The sequence below is a fragment of the Podarcis muralis genome, chromosome 12 (assembly GCF_964188315.1).
Source record: "Podarcis muralis chromosome 12, rPodMur119.hap1.1, whole genome shotgun sequence".
In the NCBI taxonomy this organism is placed as follows: domain Eukaryota; kingdom Metazoa; phylum Chordata; class Lepidosauria; order Squamata; family Lacertidae; genus Podarcis; species Podarcis muralis.
Genome location: NC_135666.1, coordinates 62853700 through 62867387, shown reverse-complemented (window position 1 = coordinate 62867387; position 13688 = coordinate 62853700). Strand labels below are relative to the sequence as shown.

The window sequence follows — 13688 nt, the reverse complement described above, 5'->3', positions numbered from 1 at the left end:
GAAAAATGTGAACTTATTTAAAGACAATTATGATAAATGTTGGACAGAAGTCAAGAAAGATTTAGACATATGGTCAAGGCTGAAACTTTCCTTGTTAGGCAGAATTGCTGTTATCAAAATGAATGTATTGCCTAGAATGTTATTTCTGTTTCAGACATTACAAATAATAGACAAGATGGACTGTTTCAAGAGGTGGCAGAAAGACATATCGAAATTTGTTTGGCAGGGCAAAAAGCCAAGAATAAAATTTAAGACATTAACAGATGCAAAAGATAGAGGGGGTTTTGCCCTGCCGGACTTAAGACTTTACTATGAATCAGCAGCGTTTTGCTGGTTGAAAGACTGGCTGCTCCTCGAGAATACAGACATTTTGGATCTTGAAGGATTTGATAACAGATTTGGTTGGCATGCATATATATGGTATGACAAGGTAAAAGTGCACAAAGGTTTCAAGAACCATATGGTGAGGAAAGCTTTGTATAATGTTTGGATAAGGTATAAAGATTTGTTTGAAAGTAGAACCCCTAGGTGGCTGTCACCAATGGAGGCAAAAGAGGTGAAAAAATTGAATATGGGTTCTAATTGGCCTAAATATTTTGAAATTATAGAACAAGATGGTGAAAAAGTAAAATTGCAGAGTTTCGAGAAACTGAAGTTTAAGGTGAGAGATTGGCTACATTATCGACAGATAAATGAAGTATTCAAACAGGACAGAAAGAAAGGCTTCCAAGTGGAGAAGTCAAAACTAGAAACAGAACTGTTAGAACCCAATACTAAAAATTTGTCAAGAATGTACAACTTGCTGTTGAAATGGAATACTCAAGATGAAATGGTGAAATCTAGTATGATTAAATGGGCACAGGATATGGGGCATGACATTGAGCTTGCTGACTGGGAGCAGTTATGGACCACTGGTGTTAAATTCACGGCATGTAATGCCTTAAGAGAAAACATTATGAAAATGATCTACAGGTGGTACATGACTCCGGCTAAGTTAGCAAAGATCTATCATCTGCCTAACAACAAGTGTTGGAAGTGTAATGAAACGGAGGGAACCTTCTATCACCTTTGGTGGACCTGCCCGAAGATTAAGGCTTTCTGGGAAATGATCTATAATGAAATTAAAAAAGTTCTGAAGAGAACCTTTATTAAAAAACCAGAAGCCTTTCTCTTGGGTATGGTGGGCCAAATGGTGCCAAAGAAGGATAGGACATTCTTTATGTATGCCACAACAGCAGCAAGAATCCTTCTAGCAAAGTATTGGAAGACGCAAGATTTACCCACGTTGGAAGAATGGCAGACGAAGGTGATCGATTATATGGGACTGGCAGAGATGACTGGCAGAATTCGAGACCGGATGAAGATTGGAACAAATTCAAAGTTTATCTTAAAAACTGTTGTAATTTGGAAAATTAGGGGATCAGGGTAATAAGAGATAAAGAACTACAGTTGTTTTAATAACTTATGGAAGTTAAATTTATGAAATATAAATAAGTTTATTACGAAAGGGTTGCTGAAAAAATCTTGAAACAAGAATGCAGAAAAGGGGTGGTACGGGGAAATCGATTTTGTGTTTGTTTATGTTTTTGCTTTGTTTCTTTTTTACTTATGAAAAATTAATAAAAATCTATTTAAAAAAAAAAAGAAACATTATGCAGCTGGATGTAGGCTACTTTGCATGGTGCAAAGCACTTGCTCCTCTGACACCACCCACCTTTGGCACGTGGTTCCAGAAGGGCTGCCCAAGGTGGTTCACCTTTGTTCTAGGACGGGCAATCCATTCAAAAAGACCAGTTGGGCTTCCTCATAGCCCCAGATGAACAGAACCCCTTCTTCATACCTCTGTGGCTGCACACTGCAGGGGACAATCAGTAATGAAGGTTCCAGTTTCACAGATCTTCTCAGTGAGGAACTTCAGAGTTAGAGAACACAGCAGAAATCATGGTTGTGAGAATCAGCTAGTGATTATTGCTGATGAGAAGAATGATCTGTTCATTGAACAAAGGTCACCCTGGCTTTGGGGACCTTAACACAATGGTACATTACAAAATCCTTCACTGAATTATGTGTGAGGAAAATCAGAACTTACAGGGTTAAACAGTTCTGTGTGTCGTCTCACATTCTGAGGCGTAGTTTTGTTCACATACGGGTGAACCCTGAGGTGTTTCAGTCAGCGCTAGTATTGTTTGAGCCGGGAGAAACTGAGTTATTATCCACACACAAGGCACCTTTTCTGCTGCTGCAATACTCTGTGATACTCTGCTAAGAGCTGAGGAAGAGAGCTCAAGGTTTCTATCGGCATAGGAAGAAGTGTGCCAGGCGCCATTATATTCCAGCATTATGCTCTACCTTTTTCCTGGGGTATAGATTCAATTTGACATACACAGATAATAAAACGGATTGTATCCTACTCACAACCTATTTTTCTTTACCCCTTTAATATTGGGACTGGATACAGATAAATTCTCCCCTCTAAGTCGGGGCATGGAGAGCCCAGGGGCATAACATGGGGGCCAGGGGGCCGTAGCTCTGGGCACATGATTTTGAAGGGACATGAGTCAGGTGCCCCCACGCGGGAATCCCTGCCCACGCGGGAATCCCTGCCCTGCATCATGCCCCCATTGAACTCCTCTTCCGCTTGCTGAATCTGGCCAGCGTTGGGGGGGGGGTGTATTGGCCATCTGTCTCCCCTCTGTGCAAGCAGGTGGTGCAGTGTGGCCCCATGAACCCTCTGTGCCCCGTGCCCACCCACCTGGGTGCCAACAAAGGATGCAGTGCCACTGGGGAGCCACTGACCCATGTGAAAATTCAGTTGTTGGCTAAGCCAGAGGCAGTCATTTCCTCTCACACTTCTTTTTTTCTGCCACACATCTCTTCCTCTCCTCTCCCCTCCCTCTCCAGTCTCTTTAAGAAAGGGAGAGACTGAGAGAGGGGCAGTTGTTCAGAAGCACTTGCTCTGTGCAAGAGTTTAGGAGGTGGTTGCAATAAGGTGGGGCAACGTTTGCTTCTAATAATCACTGCTGGTTTCTAGTTGCACCAAGAGTTGGGACATGGATTCAGCAGCTTCTTGGGTGCCACCTTCCTCCCCTCCCTGGAGCTACTGCTGCTGGGTGTGCAAAATTCAGAAAGGTAACATGCCAGCACAATACGCATGAACCATTCGGGCAGCTGTAACCTCCGTCTCCTGCTCTTTCCACAAACTGGATTCAGCTGCAGTTTGCTTCTCTGTGTGCACATGCTCAAGGCATGTCTGACGTCTGAGAGCCAAGAGTGGGCATAAGACATCTAAGGGGCTCAGAGTAAGCCAAAAGGGACCCAAGAACACATGAGAGACTAGTGAGGGACCTTTGGGCCACATTTATCCAAATGCTCCAGGTTCCCACCACAGCAAAAAGAACATTCTCCACCAACCAGACAATGATGCAGGGCATTTCTGTATCTATTAGCTTAACAGGGGGACTGAAGAAACCTGTTGGATAAGAAGACTATGAGATCAAATGTATGCAACAAAGTTAACTATCTCTCACAGAAGGCTGCCTATATGAAGATGAAAAGAAGAAGTGTGGATAAGCCCCTCAAAGCACCATTTGTTTCAAGAGTATAGCTGAACTGTATGCTTTGGGGCAACGAGTGTACAGGAATGTCATATTTATAGGTCAAATTAGCATGATAACAATTAATATTTTTAACAGTAATTATCTCAAACAAATAGTGTTTGTATAGAAAACAGACATTACCCCCAAAGACTCTTACAGCTGTAATTTAACTGTAGTCTAACCCAGTTTGTTTTGGAGTCCTCAGTATAACAGGATTATTTTGGCATTATATAGAAAGCACACAGTAATGTTTCTGACCAATTCCCTCTTAAAAGGGAGATGGTATTAGATGCTTCAAAAATATTCATTATGGTGCATTATGTATATAAAAAGCAAAGACTATCATCCAATTGCAGTTAGTAAATTCTAAAGGCTTGATTCAGCCTCCTCTGTCTAAAAGCACTGAACATGCCTTCCCCTTATACCAGTGTACTAACACATTGCAATTTCATCACTAGCAGCTGCAGAATCCAATGCCAGGAATAGAGTGTGTACAAACAGTTTTGCTAGTTCAAGGTACTTGCAAAGTTTCCCCAACCATTCTCTTTTTGTTGGGATGCTGTCTTCTTTCCAATAGCTAGCAATCAAAATTCTTGCTGCTGTTGTCGCGTATAGAAATAAGTTAGTTTTATCTTTTGGGACATCTTTATCTAGAATTCCTAATAGATATGCCTCTGCCTTTTTTGTGTGTGATGTCCTTATCAATTTTTTTATTTCGTCGTGGATCATGTCCCAAAAGGTTTTCATCTTTGGGCAAGTCCACCACATGTGGTATAACGTACCTTTTGTTCTGTTACATTTCCAACATTTGTCATTGTTCCTTTTATTTATTTTTGACAATCTGTCAGGGGTTAGGTACCATCTGTGGTGAATTTTTCTGAAATTCTCCCTTAATAAATCACACACAGTAAAATTTATGTTTTCCTTCCAAAAAGTTTTCCATCTTTCCAGATCTATCTCATATCCCAAATCGTGCTCCCATTTTAACATGTTTTCCCCTTTCGTCTCTTGTTCTAAGGTGGTTTTCATTAATAATCTATACATTTTTGCAAGTATTTTTTTATCGCTTTGCAATATTTCCTTTTCTAATTTTGAGGTTTTATTTTCAAATCCCCCCTTTTTATGTCTTTTTCATATGTTGCTTTTAATTGATAATATTGTAACCAATTTATTCCAAATGTTTGTAATTGTTCGTAAGTTTTTAATTTAATATTTCCATCTGCATCCTCTAATATTTCCCTATATATTATTTCCCTATAATCCAAAACTATGGTTATGAAGCAATGGGAGTTCTTAAATGATTATTTACAAAACCAGGGCTCGACTACAAAAATCTGGTTGTGTTTAGAATAATCCTGTGCGTAATATAAAAAATACAAAGTGAGACATTAAGGAAATCCAAAGGGAAAATATGAAGAACAGAGGTTCTGACGAACGGATTATTAAAAACGCGTGAGGTAAATGGTGGAAGTCTTTTTTTTTTTTTAACACACTTTATTTAAGGTAGATAAGGACAAGATGAAATTATACAATTGAATATAAATATAGATGGGAAACGGCTATGTATTGTGAGTACTTATCTACTTTTAAAAATTTCCACCTGTGATCTTTTTCTTTTACTTCTTTATTCTTTCTTTGTTCTTTTTTCTGATATCTTATCTTTCATTTCACTGCTTTATTGTGAATAGCATTTTAGAGAGGTATAAATAACTGTAAATATGAAAAGAGACAAAATATTCTCTAAGTTTTTTTCCTTGGTTAGATGTATTTTCTTTTTTTTGTATTTTGTTCTGAATATGTATGTTTTCTAATTTGTACTTAATAAAAATATTTTAATTTTTTTTAAAGAGTGTGTACAAACACAAAGCTGTATCTAAGCAACTCAGTCAGATGGGCAGTGTACAAATAATAGATTGTTATTAAATTATTATTGTTATTACTTTATAGAGGGATTTTGCTTTTCTGTAGCTTAACATGTACTATTTTGATTCTGGTACTCTCAGCAGATCTGTCACATATGAACTACATGACATGGATATTAGACATTAAACTTTCCCACTGATCAAATAGTAATTGGGTGAGCTGAATGCTCCCAAGCATCAGTTCTTGAGCTGGCTCTTGTGGGATTCCTTGCTCACCTTCAGAGATTCTCTCATCTGTCATGCGCTGCATTAAAGAATGCTCTGGATTTCTAGTGCAAGGCAGGACATCACATACCTGGTCTACTGTCCCACATTCAAAGGAGACCCCTCTTCACCTCTGTCTTGCTCTCTCCTTTCTGGTCTGCCCCTCAGGGCTCAGAACACATTGCTGATAATTATTCTACCCTGCCCAGGCCACCAAAAGAAGGCGTGAATAAAAGTGTCCTATGCCAACTCAAGAAAAAGTGGAAGCTCAGCTAGGACAGCTACTCGACAGAGGACCATGCAGTTGCTTCCAATTTATGTTCATTTATTGGCATTCCATTAGAATTCATGTGCATTTGGCAACTGAACTGGTACATGAAGGCACAAAAAGGTCTTTACTCTGGTGTATATTCTACATTCCGCACTCCGTAGCAGACTCATACTTTTGTCAATAGCTTTGCACAATGAACCACCCATCCTCTCAATATTTCAGCATGATTTTACAAAGAGTATTCTTACTGATGGGGGGCACCTGAGAACAGTGTTCTTCATCATTACATTTACTCTTCTGAACCCACTGGCTACAATGAATTGCTGTCACAATTAGACATTTAAGAGAGAGACTGCCTGCCTGTAAATTATCTCTTGACTTTAAGGGAAGAACCCAGCAGAACCTTGCATTATGTATTAACAGAACTGTAGCAAATACTTTTTGGTTCCTGCCAACTATTTGTATGCTAATGTAAACACAGATAACTTACCAAGAAATGAAACTAAATGGATGAGTGAACAGAATTCAGTGCATCTTCAGGCTTTAAACTGCCATTTTAGGGTTTATTCAATAACAGATCAGCACATTCTTTAAATTGGGCTCCAAATGATTGCAGCAGGTACTCAGCAAATGGTGTCACTGGATACTAAAACTACAGTCCATTGTATTTCTTTATGGAAAAATCAATGAAAGTTAGCTTATTATTTGTTCAGTTCTGCACCCAGTCTTGAAACACTGATATATTTTTTCACAACACCTCCTGGAATACTGTCTTGGCAATATTTCATATATGTCATAGATTTGATGTTTATAGTTTTGGAAAATTAATTATGAAACCACATTCATAGTTACTGGAGCACAGTTCTTCTTTTAAGATGTACATAAAACCCTCAATATTCACAAAAGCTGTGGCAGAATCTTTCCTTGCCATTTTGTCATGCATTATTTGTATTGTTGTTACATAAAAAAACTCATTTACTAAGCAGCACTTTAATCTCACAATAGAAAAAGAAAAAGATAACATAATGTTCAGTAAGGTACAAACAAGTGCAAAAGAATCACAAACCCATTAAAGAATGTCATCATTCATAGCTTACATGAAATTTAGAATGTTTCCAATAATGCATGTTATTCTACAGAAAACACTTACGCTATTAAAAAAAATCAATAACTTGTTATCAGCTTATTGACCTTCCCTAGTCCTAATATAATTTGTAAATTACAATGTCCCATATCATTAGCAACCAACCTGGGTATAACTGGTTTTTGAAGTTATAACTGACCTTCATTAAAATCATTAAAATGATTGAAGGTATGAATGATTCAGGTTTTTCAAGCACACACTTGATCTTGGGAGATCAATTTTTCAATAGGGATCACACTTGGAACCAGAAAGATACTTTGTTTTCCCACTATAATTTTAAAAGACTTCTTAGCAATTATTTATCATGTCCTTACTGGATTATGCAACTCTTTGTTCTCTCTTTATGTAGCAAAATCATCCATTATTTAGGCATCCCAGATATTCCTTGTTTATGTGACATCAGTGGGGTATGAGATCAATGGGAGCATACCATCTTGTTTGACATAGTTAAGGTTCTTATCTAGATTTTACAAAAAAAAAAAAAAAGAAACTATCTGAATAGGCCTCAGGATATAAATGTTAAGTAAAGCCAGTGAGGAGTGAAACCATGTGAAGTTAGCAGGAAGTAGCTTTCTCTTTCCTCTGTTATTACTATCAAAAAATGGGACTTAAATTGCCATCCAGGGCTGTAGTCTGTTCTTTCAGAAATCCAACCTCTGAGTTGAAAGTCTTTTGCATCTCAGATAATATTATTTCACATATCTGTTGCCGGTAGCTTCATCTCCTGCCTTCATCTGTTCCCTAGAGAGGTGGTTTTCAAACTTCTTATCTTCAGTGGATTTTTTCCATACCAACCTTTCCTACTGGAAACAGGATCATAGCGCAATCACTGATACAACCTTTCAATTTTATTTTATTTTTAAACCTGGTCCTGTTAGAAAGCAAAATATAAGACTAAGGGCTTACACCGTGAAGGCATTCCACACAGAGGTGTCTGTGAATTGGAGATCAGGTTCAGAGATCAGACAGAGGTGATCCCATAAAGGACCATGTTGCAGCCTTGGAGTCATTCTGGACTCACAGCTGTCCATGGAGGCGCAGGTCAATTTTGTGCCCAGGGCAGCTGTTTACCAGCTCCATCTGGTATGCAGGATGAGACCCTCCCTGCCCACAGACTGTATTGCCAGAGTGGTGCATGCTCTGGTTATCTCCTGCTTGGACTACTGCAATGTGCTCTACGTGGGGCTACCTTTGAAAGGGACTTGGAAACTACAACTAATCCAGATGCTTTGAGCTACATCTTAAAGGGCAGGCATTTGAAGTTATCAGAATGTTTATAGTCAATAGCGCCAGTTGTCTCCAGGATCCTCAGGATCATCTAATAGCATTGGTTAGTTGTATGTAGTGTGAAGGGGTTTATTTGTTTGAATGGTAAGTGAGGGAATCAGTTCTGTAGTTGCCTACACCCAAACTGCTAATATGTCATGCGACCATTCAGACATAATCCCAAACCGTGGTATCTGGAAATGAACAGGCTCATATGACCTTTGTGCACTCACGAATCTTTCCCCACCAACTTTCCTTGCATTCTGACAGAAACTGCTGGTCCTGATCTGTGGCAAATTGTAGTTTGCCATTGTGTATGAACCCATCAAACTATGTATCTATCTATCATCTATCTATCATTTTATAATTTTCATTATTACGATTTCCAAAATCACATTCACGTTCAAATATACATTTCCACCGTTAATATCTTTCTTTTAATAAAAACATTCCATGACTTCACTTCTTACCCCTCCCTAGTTCTTTTAATTTTCCCAACGTTCCTGAATATTCTTATATATCCATTTAGATCACTTTCTCCCCTATTCTTCCTTTATTATTCTGTTGAATTTACCTTAATGCTGCTAGTGTTTTCACTTATTTGCAATTATTTCCCAAATATACCACAGTTTTTCCACTCCTCTTTACATACTTCTTGCTCTCTTATATTACTAGTTAGACCTGCTAACCCATCAAACTATAATTTGCACAGAAACCTTAGTTTGCTGGGCTCAGACAAAATTACAAGCTACAGTTAGCACAAACCAGGTGAAGAAATTTCTAACCTCAGCTTGTAAGGGGAGGTGGAAGGGATGAGTGTCTAAGTGTATTGTGGATAAAATTATGGGCCCTACATAGAAGCTTTGTGTCTATAACCAGCAAACATTAGGGTTGCATACTCTCTGCATTTCAATTTTCCCCCTTCATCTAAATTATTTTCAAGTTAACAATATACCAGAATTCTCATATCTGTAATATGTAGTTGTATATAACAAAGCAATCAACCTTAATGTGTATGTGTGTGCGTTGCTATTATCTTGTTACTGAATATGCATCATATAATCAGTTACAAGATAATAGCAATTTTTAAAAAGCTGTAAATATTTACATTTATGTTGGAGGGAATGTAGTAATTAATGTGCATAATGACTGGCCCTTGTGGACATTCACCAGCCTCCCATAGAATTGTGCAGATGAAGAAGAAGAAGAAGAGTTTGGATTTGATATCCCGCCTTTCACTCCCTTTAAGGAGTCTCAAAGCGGCTAACATTCTCCTTTCCCTTCCTCCCCCACAACAAACACTCTGTGAGGTGAGTGGGGCTGAGAGACTTCAAGGAAGCGTGACTGGCCCAAGGTCACCCAGCAGCTGCAAGTGGAGGAGCGGAGACGCGAACCCGGTTCCCCAGATTAGCAGACTACCGCTCTTAACCACTACACCACACTGGCTCTCAGATCATTATATTCACCACCATATTGCTTTGTGAGTGCGGAGGGGGCCACTCCCTGCTTCAAGGCCCTTCTCCATCTGGCCTAGGGGACGGAGCCCACACTTACCTACAGCTAAAAGGCTCCAGGAGGTCATTGGGACACTGCTGCTGCTTTGTGAGTGTGCAGGAGGCTGCTCCCTGCTGAAAGGCAGCAGCAAGTAGGAATGTGTACCAACCTCCCTGCTGCACCAAGGATTCCCTGGCCAAGCTGCTTCAGGTCGTGGCGGAAGTGCTCCTTGAGACACTTAGTTTGATTGTCCATGGGGATTTTAACATCCATGCTGACATGACCTTACAAGGGGCCACTCGGGACTTCATGGAAAGCATGGCCTCCTTGGGGCTGTCCCTGAATAAGTTTGGCTCAATTCATAGGCATGCCTTAGACCTGGTGTTCATCTTTATGAATGCGGGTTATCTGACACTAAGTAAAAGTGAAACAAAAGAAGTGCCATAGTCAGATCACTTCCTGGTGCAACTGGACTTCTCCGCAACCCTTCCCCCTGCAGGGAGGTGGGACCGATTTGGATGGTCCACCCCCCCACCACTTAATGGATCCAAATGGTTTCCAGAGAGTGGCAGGGGATATTTTATCCCAGGTTGATGGCCTTTCAGCTGATTCCCTGGTGACCTGTTGGAATGCGGAGTTAACCAAGGTTATCGACTGTTTGGCTCCAAAGCACCCTGTCTGATTGCATGCAGCCCGGACAGCCCCGTGGTTTCCCCTAGACCTGAGGGCAATGAAACAATCATTGAGACGTCTGGTGGTGGAAAACTCATTCTGAATTGGACCGGACACGGGTTAGAGCTCAACATCAAGCCTACCAAGTGATGATGGGGACGGCAAAGAGGACCTTCTTCACCGCCTCTATTGCATCTGCAGAAAACAGCAGCAGGAGACTTTCAGGTGGTTCATAATTTAACGGAACCACCTGTGCCATCGGGGCCCAGTAAGGACCCCTAGATCTCCTGCAATGATACAGATAAAGTTTACAGATAAAGTTGCTCAGATTCAGAAAGAGGTAGACTCCACCATGGGAGCAGGGCCAGGGCGGGAGAGTGCTAGAGTCCTGTCTAGTCAAGTTGCATGGCATCAATTCCAGTCTGTTACCTCTGAGGTTGTGGACAGGCTGCTTGGACAAGTAAAACCGACCACCTGTCTCATTGATCCTTGCCCATCCTGGCTCATAAAATTGAGCTGGGAAGGGCTGGGTAATGGGCTCTGCAGGGTGGTGAATGCTTCCTTCTGTGAGGGAGCCTTTCCAGACCCGCTGAAAGAGGCAGTTATTAAACCACTTCTTTAAAAAACAAACATCTTTGGACCTGGAAAATATGGCCAACTATCGCCCAGTCTCAAGTCTTCTATTCTTGGGCAAGGTGATTGAGCGGGTGGTTGCTGAACAACTCTAGGCATGCCTGGAGGATGCGGACCATTGGATCCCTTCCAGTCGGGATTCAGGCCTCATCATGGGTCTGAAACTGCCTTGGTCGCACTGGTTGATGATCTCTGGCGGGCTGGGGACAAAGGTGAGAGCTGTTTCCTAGTTCTGCTGGATCTCTCAGCAGCCTCTGATACCTTTGACCATGGCATCCTTCTGGACCATCTAGAGGAGCTGGGGGCACCGTTATACAGTCGTTCTGCTCCTTCCTCCTGGGCCGTGTTCAGAAAGTGGTGTTGGGGGGTGAGTGTTCGGACCCCTGGGGTCTCACTTGTGGGGTGTCTCAGGGTTCCATCCTCTCTCCCATGCTTTTTAACATCTACATGCAACCGCTGGGAGAGAGCATCAGGGGTTTAGGCTGGGTGTTCATCAGTATGTGGATGATACCCAGTTCTACCTCTCTTTTAAATCAGAACCAGTAAAGGCGGTGAAGGTCCTGTGTGAGTGTCTGGAGGATGGATGGCGGCTAACAGATTGAGGTTGAATCCTGATAAGACAGAAGTACTGTTTTGAGGGGACAGGGGGCGGGTGGTTGTGGAGGACTCCCTGGTCCTAAATGGGGTAACTATGCCCCTGAAGGACCAGGTGTTTGGGAAAAGTCAGAAGCCAAAGGCAGTATATGTTTCTCAACTAACTGACGTCGAGGGATATTTGCTCTCTGCTGAGAACTCCTTTCAAAATGAGTGTTTTAAGGTTTTTGACAGAATTATCTCTGAAATTAAAAACAGATCTCAGATATATGGTACTGTTTCATCAGATTTCAGTTTTCTGTCAGGGAAAGTTTTAAATAAAAGTCTAACATCCCATCTTGAAAAATGTGCTGCAGATTTTCGTACCAAGTACAGCCGAGACAATGATACAGTGGAACTGGTACCTAGAATCATAGAATCATAGAGTTGGAAGAGACCACAAGGGCCATCGAGTCCAACCCCCTGCCAAGCAGGAAACACCATCAGAACACTCCTGACACATGGTTGTCAAGCCTCTGCTTAAAGACCTCCAAAGAAGGAGACCTGGAGGAGCTTCTTTCAAATTTCAAGGAGCAGAACTACTTGAAAACATTGGCACAGCTTCCCATTTAGATATGTTGAAATGTATAGCCAAGTATGGGTTAAGAGATGTTTATCCTTATATCGAAATAGCACTGAAAAGATTTCTCACTATGCCAGTAAGCGTAGCATCTTGTGAACGTAGTTTCAATAAATTAAAACTCATAAAAACCTTTTATTAAGAAATAATAAATTTAATATTGGATTTTCTGTGAAAGTATTCATTACAAGGTGAAGTGTGTGAGAAATAGAATGGGTGGAGTGGGGTTAGAGGAGAGGCGGAAAGAAGAGCTTATTTGTCTGTGGCTAGGGAGCCCATTCTGGACGGTTCTGCCAGGGGTGCAAGATCACCTAGCTACGGCTCTGTTCACCACATTCTTTCTCTCCTAGTCCTCTTCTCCCTGCTGCATAACTGTTCCTCATCTGGTTAAGTGTTCCCTCCTCAAACTTCTGATCAGCGTTCTGTACTCTAAACAGAAGCAAAAAAAGGAGGAACTCTCTGTACTGGACAACTCTACAAGGAAGAACCCAGCTTGGCAAGAGTTCCACAAAGAAAGAAACTCTCAACTGGAGTTGCTGAAAAAAAAAAGAAAAACAAAAAACTCTCTAACCTTTCCAACCTACAGGCTACCAATCAAAACAACAAGATCAACAATATTGTCAATCTCTCACAACAAACACTCAGCCCAGCTGAGGAATCAGTCCTTTCATGTGGACTATCATTCTGCCCTGCCAAATCCCCACACATGATTCAGTTCTGCGGGGACTTGGAAGCATTTTCCCATATACGCCTGAAGGAGTACTTTCAACACACACAAGAACAAGACAAAAAAGAACAAACAGCATCTTCACAACACAACATCTCTCAGCCTACTGGGGAACAACTACCACCCTCTCAACCCACCAATGAACAGAACATTGACCACCAACTGCGATAAAAAAATATTACAAAAAAAGAGACTCCACATGATGTGACAAGAAAACACCATCGCTTACAACAAAATCTAAACCATGCTGAAAGGAGGGCCATAGACAATCTCAAGAACAACCCAGATGTTATAATTAGAGAGGCAGACAAGGGTGGAGCTGTTGTCATCATGAACAAAACTGATTACATCAAGGAGGCTCAAAGACAACTCTCCAATACCGCCTTTTACAAAAAAACTGGACTCAGACCCCACACAGGAATACAAAAAAGAACTGAACAAGATTGTTAAGGAGCTACCCCCACACATCCAAGAACAGATCCTCTCAAATACACCAGCAGAACCTCGACCAGGAACCTTCTGTCTTCTACCCAAAATACACAAACC

The 13688-nt window shown here is 40.9% G+C and overlaps 1 protein-coding gene across 2 annotated transcripts in view; it reads left to right on the top strand.

The window, feature by feature from the left end:
• The window catches only part of ADCY1 (adenylate cyclase 1), a 221327-nt gene that overhangs the window by 26558 nt on the left and 181081 nt on the right, over positions 1 to 13688 (top strand). The gene's annotated exons all lie outside the window — the stretch shown is intronic.